This window comes from Solanum stenotomum, chromosome 1 (assembly GCF_019186545.1).
Source record: "Solanum stenotomum isolate F172 chromosome 1, ASM1918654v1, whole genome shotgun sequence".
NCBI lineage: Eukaryota > Viridiplantae > Streptophyta > Magnoliopsida > Solanales > Solanaceae > Solanum > Solanum stenotomum.
This window is the reverse complement of record NC_064282.1, coordinates 49,826,242-49,832,855: the sequence shown is the minus strand read 5'-3', so window position 1 is coordinate 49,832,855 and position 6,614 is coordinate 49,826,242.

Below are 6,614 nucleotides of genomic sequence, written 5' to 3'. Positions count from 1 at the left end.
CTAATTATTGTACTTCCTCTTTTGCTTGTTGTTTTATTTTTTCAATTTTCGTTCTTTTATCTATTTCTTCATTTTCTTTTGTTATTCTTACCATAGCAGTTAAACTATCTTCTAGTTTTACCGTTTATTTTTCTAACATTAAACTTATATTGTCACCTATTTTCTTATATCTTCTTCCTAGATTAGAAAATATTATCTTTATTTTTAATCCGTCATAATTTTCATATGTTTTTTCATCTATTGCGTATTCTTTTTTATTCATTTATAAATTATGTTGTAGTTTATATTCTAAGTTATTTATTTGTATTTCTAGATATAAAATAGACTTTCTTTGTGCTACTATAGATTTGTGACAAATTCCTGCGAATATATTATTGTTAAGCCTATTTTGCCTATGTTCTAATTCTTGTCGTTTTTCTATAATTATTTGATTAAGTTTTTGTCTATATTCGTTATTCTTGTTATTCAATGTATTTTTAAATATTGAATATATTTATATTCTATTTTAGATGTATTATCTATTAATTGATCTAATTTTTCATTTTCAGTATTTGTGATATTAAGTTGTTTATATTCCGGATTTAATTTATTTAATTTTCTTCTTATTTTTCTTAATTTTCTACTAGTATTTTTCTTACCATGTTTCTTATTATCCATAGCTAAAGTAATTGTCCATAAAGTGTTGATATCTACCTGGTGTGTTTTTATATCCAAATGGTAGTTGACTTTGGAACGAGCTATGATGGAAGCTTATTTGATGGCTGGGTATCAGATCGAATTTTCCCTCATATTGATTGTTGAGATCCATGAGAGGGCCTTCCAGAAGACTACTACTTTTTCATTCCTATGCATGAACTTTTGCCTATGCAAAGAGGCGATTGTCCCAGTAATTACAATTGATGCATTAATTGAGGGGACCAAGATTCATGATAAGGCCAACCCGGCAACACCGAGATAAGGTATCCAGATAGATATGCCAACTATGAGTGAGGCATCAACACAAGAACAACTCAGTGAGCGAGATACCAAAGAGCCTTCTAGGACTACTCCTCAATCCACTTCCACCCCGACTGATAGAAAACCAAGTGCCCCCACTACATTGGGTCTCTCTACTTTTGCCATAGCTAGACTTCAACGGCTAGAGACTCAGATAGCTCAGTTGTGGCAACACCTTTAACCCTAAAAGTGTCAGGTTGTTGCGGATTCAGAGAAAAAGCGATGGTTGTAGTTGCGGAGTACACTCAGGCCACAATGGAGGATATATACCTTTGAGTTGAGGATGCTATCCCGACTACATCGAGTGCAAATGTTGAGGGGTTCCAGAAAGAGTTGGCTAAACTCCTAGCTGATGCGGATGCATTGGCTGTTGCTGTCAATTCAACACCAAATCCTTCACCCACATATAATGGAGGTGATGTTTTATTAGACTTATTTGAAGACATGGACCCCTTGTACGATAGGGAAGTGCACGTGGACTAATGATAATACTGTTGAGGGGGTTGAGGAGCAACAAGCAAGAAAGAGAGAGCGGCGTGAAGTTGAGGAAGCTCAGTCGCAATCTCAGATAGATGAGAAGATGCGATAGGAGAGATTCGGCAGTAGCTAGCCAGCGCATCGGCTTCAAGGGGTACTACTAATTGTGCTCCTGAGATTTTTTTTAGAGGACGTTACTGACGGTGTCCCACAACCACTTTGAAAGCGCACATTGTTGCACCAGTGTCCTCATTATTGGATCCACCTGGTATTGTCTAGTTCTTCAGTGCTTAGGCACCACAAGTTTGTCTTTACCTTCGAATAACTATTTTCTTCGTGCATTGGGGACATTGCATATTTTTTTATGTGGGGGTGGGGGTGAATTTTTTAAGAGTGTCAAGGGTGAAGTCTGAATAACCCTAGCACTTTGACAATGCCTTGGAGTTTTCTTGCTTGTGTTCCTTTCCCCGAGGACTATTTAATTTCTATTGAACCTGTTATGATTTTGCCTTGATTTTCTTACCTTATTTGAAGTTTATTTTTTCTTTAAAAGAAAAGGCAAAGTATTACCATAAATGCTTGAACTTTTTCTGAAAGGGAAATACAATTCTCTTCCATATTTGATTTATTCTTTTCCTTAGAGGGAAAGTTTGAAGATCTATAAATTGAAGATCTCTAGTCTCATTACATAACACAAGAACATCCACAATGTAGTCAACAAAGAGTTTTATTTATGGGATATTTTCTCCTAAACATAATTATATTTTTCAATATTTGTTTTATAATATGTATTTTGTTTGACCAAACTATATTAATAATATTTCTTTAGTATAATTTTATTTGTCGTCTACTTTGTCAATGATATGATTTGCAATTGTAAGCTTCCACATGACGCCCTAATCACTTTCGAACCCAACAAGTGATATCAGAGTAAATGGTTCAATGGTCCAATGGATCACAGTTGAAGATATGTTCAAGGCGATTTCAGATCGATTTGCAATCAACATGATGATAATGAAGATTTTTGTGCTACTACATGTGGAGAAAAATATCAAATATATTTTCAACAATCCTGCTGCTTCATCCTTTAAAATAAAATCAATTTTCAACCCATGATTACTTTAACACATGGACTCCAACTTTCAACCCCTGCAAACTTTTAATGTTGGGGTTTCACTTCTAACTCATGCATCTTACTTTTAATGCATGAGCTCCACTTTTAACACATGCATATTACTTTTAACGCATGAGATCTACTTTCAACTCTACTCATAACTTTTAACAGATGACTCCAATTTTTAACCCATATCAATTCTTAAATGTAAGCAACAGTGATACATGAAGATTGTGTGAAGAAAGATGATCAAGATTATTGTACTAGGAAATTCAAGTCAAAAGGGGAGATTTGTTAGGATTTTGCCTTAATTTTCTTACCTTATGTGAAGTTTATTTTTTCTAAAAAGAAAAGTCAAACTATTACCATATAACCTTGAACTTTTCTAAAGGGAAAATACAATTCTCTTCCTTATTTTGTTTATTCTTTCCTTAGAGGGAAAGTTTGAAGATCTTTAAATTGAAGATCCCTATTCTTATAACATAACACAAGAACATCCACAACGTAGTCAATAAAGAGTTTTGTTTATGGAGATATTTTCTCCTAAACATATTTATGTTTTTCAACATAAGTTTTATAATATGTAGGTCGTTTGATCAAACTATATTAATAATATGTCTTTAGTATACTTTTATTTGTCGTCTGATTTATCAACAATATGATTTGGAATTGTAAGCTTCCGCATGACGCCTTAATTACTTTCGAACCTAACAGAACCGTCATTTTTTTTAGGATGTTGACTATAAAAGTAGACTATAAATAAAAGAATGATTGTAGTATTGCATGAAATTGATGCCCCTTCAAATATTTTGTGTTTGTTCTAGATCTGTCTGATTGATAAGCCAATTATGTAAGATCTTTGTATGAAATGATAGGAATTGATAAGATAACATGACTTACGTTGAAGCATGAACACGATACACTAATAATTTAATCGTGAAATGATGTGTCGTGTGTGTGAGATTAGTACAATATATGCAAATCTTGAACTTGTTCCATTAGACTTGCTAGAATGATTTAACTGTTAATTAGAAAAAGCTCATAGGTCATTGTTGAAATTGAGTCCACTAAAGCCTAAAAAGACCGACCAAATAAAAAATGCTCCCTTCGCTCCTAATTGCTGAGCCTGAATTAGACCATTCATTCGATTTACCCAATCCAGCTTCCCCGTAATAATTGTTAACCTTTGTTTTGGCCTAGGTCCCTCCTTGGACATCATGTACCTCAACACAGGTTAGAAACCTAAGTTGAGGGTGGTCAATATAGAGGAAGACAAGAAAAGAAAGGGGTATGAAAAAAATTGTGTATTGAGAAAAGAGAAAAATATTAAAATGGTATGGTAGAATAAAGTAAATAAAAAGATAAAAGAAAGAAAAGCTGAAGAAAAAATTGAAACGAAAAAGAAAATCAAGTCAATGCCACACCCAAGCTTAAATGAAAAGATGAGGAGAACAAAAAATTAAAGTGAAACATGGATGAGTTGTAAAAGGGGAAAATAGCCAATGTAATGTCAAGAAGTGCAATAAATTGACTTAAAAATTAAATACACCACACAAGACCATGAGCCTACATTAGAAGCTAAGAAATTTCTGTAGTGATCCTAATTCAAAAATTTGAGAATCTAACTATAGAAAATAGGGGCAAGCCTATGGTATTGTGGATGTACTGCATTGAATTCAGCTGTGAGAGTATATTGATTCCCTTAAATTGAACTATATATCACTAAGTAAGTGAACAAAGGGATTTCTTTGCGGTGAGGACAAAAGTAACATTGTTGAAGAGTTGATATCTTATTACTTGAGTTGTGGGTTTACTTTTGCATCGTGTCATTTAGTGTTCATAGCGTCTCTTGAGGACAAGCAACAATTTTGAGTTGAGGGTGTTGACGTACCGTGGATTTAGAGTACTTATAATGCTTTAAACTTGGAGTTTTTATTGTGTCTTAAGCATTGGTTATTAGATTTTATGGTATTTTGCAGGAAAATAGGAATTGGACTAGTCAAGATGAAAAAGGTTGAATCAACAGTGTTTTTGGGGTTTGACGATTCAACCTACGAGCCGAAGGAATGAGTCGTGGTTTGGAAAGGTGATTTTTGGTGCTAAGTGTAAAAAGAAGAGACCAGACTATGAACCGTAGGAACTTCTACGAGCCATAGAAACCAGTCATATTTCACCTCTAGTACTTGAACCAAGAGAAGACTGGATGGGTTTTGCAAAGTTCTACGAGTCGTAGAACATACCCATAGAAAATTTTAGAAGTTAAAAGTGAAGCTAATATTTGACAGAAGGTTCCTACGAATCGTAGGAATTCCTATGATTTGTAGGAACAAGTCATAGAAGTGACTGCCAAACCAGATTTTCCTATATTTCTTTTTTCCACTTTATTTAGGATAACATGTCTATAAAATAATTTTATTTCATGTTTTTGAGAGTTAGAAAATTTGATACTTTGTTTTTGGCTTAGAGAATTATTTTGGTGAACACTTTGTCTATTTAATTCTTGAAGTATCGATTTATAATATAGTTTTTTTTCTTTAATTCAAGATTTCGAATTTCAATTACTCTAATTGTAAGTTCATGATTTATTTTTAAAAAACTTAATATGAGTTGTGATTACCAAAGCTAGAGTATCTAAATCCACAACTAGTGTTGTGGGAACCATGATGAAATAACAAAGTAGACTTAATAATTAGTAATTCTTGAATAGTGTTTATGGATGTATTTTTAATCTCTTCATTTTGATTGCTTTTTAACAGAGGCCTACGTTAGAACCCGCCTTATTCCTACTTTCCCAACCAAGGAAGTAAGGAATGAGAAAATAGATTAAACAACAGAGATTTGGTGTGATAATACACCATCTAATAGCTTGAACCATCTCTGTGAAGGCTAATCTAGGATCAAGGGCAAGGGTTAGTAAATCACACACCCGTAGATTGATCAAGTTGCATTGTTAAATTCCCTATTTGGATCACCAATCACTTAAGAGATACCTAACTTACCGACTTTGAATGTTAAACACTAGACAAGGTTACTATTACAAGGTTTACTACGTTAAGAACTTGTGAGGAACACATCTACCCTAGTTTCATCTTCTATTGATTCTACAAAAATGTTATATCCTATTTACTTATTAACAAATTAAATCAATTAATATTTTGTGTATCAAAACCCCCCGTTTTATAGAACTAATCAGACTAATAGTAAAATCAACATTTAATTAACCTAAGTTTAAACCTCATTCCTCGTGGGATCGACCCTAACCTCTATTAGATTTTTTTTATTTGAACAACGACTGCTTATACTTCTTTAGGGAGGTGTATTTTGGGCATATCAGTAGGCCAAGTAAGATAGGCGACTGCTAGATACTAGTATTTGAGTCCCAATAAATGAAATAATTCCAACTGGTGTGCTACTTCAAGTGCCCTACCACAACAACGCAATACCTGGCATGGCTAAGGTAAGGATCCTAGAAAAACAATCTAAGACCACACGGTAGTGGGATAACGAGTCCATATCGAGAATCATATAAACATCTAGCATTTCAAGAAAAATAAAGTCAGCCCTATGTTTCTCCCTTGGATAGTCACCAAACAAGATCAAAACACCTGATCGATAGCTAAAGACTAACCTACAGAGGTCAAAACACACAATGGCACTGCCAAATGATCAAAAAACATACTCAAACGAGAAGCATTATATATGGAAACATAAGAAGGTAGAGCCTAGATGAAAAAAACTTTGGCGAGGTTGATGACATAAGAGAATCGTACCTCTGATCACATCGTCAATTGCCTCAGCCTCCACCCTTGATGGAGCTGCATAAAAGTGAGCATGTCGGCCTATGCCCTAGGCATCTATCCTACCACCTCACCTACTTCCATGTGAACCACTCTGAGGATCCTTATGACCACCATAATAGTCCTGACCCTGGCCTCTACCTCTAAAAGGAGGTGCTGCCAGTGGAGCTGATTAAGGTTCCTCTATAAATAAAGCAATCTGCCTATGCGAAGGGCAGTCTCTGCACCAA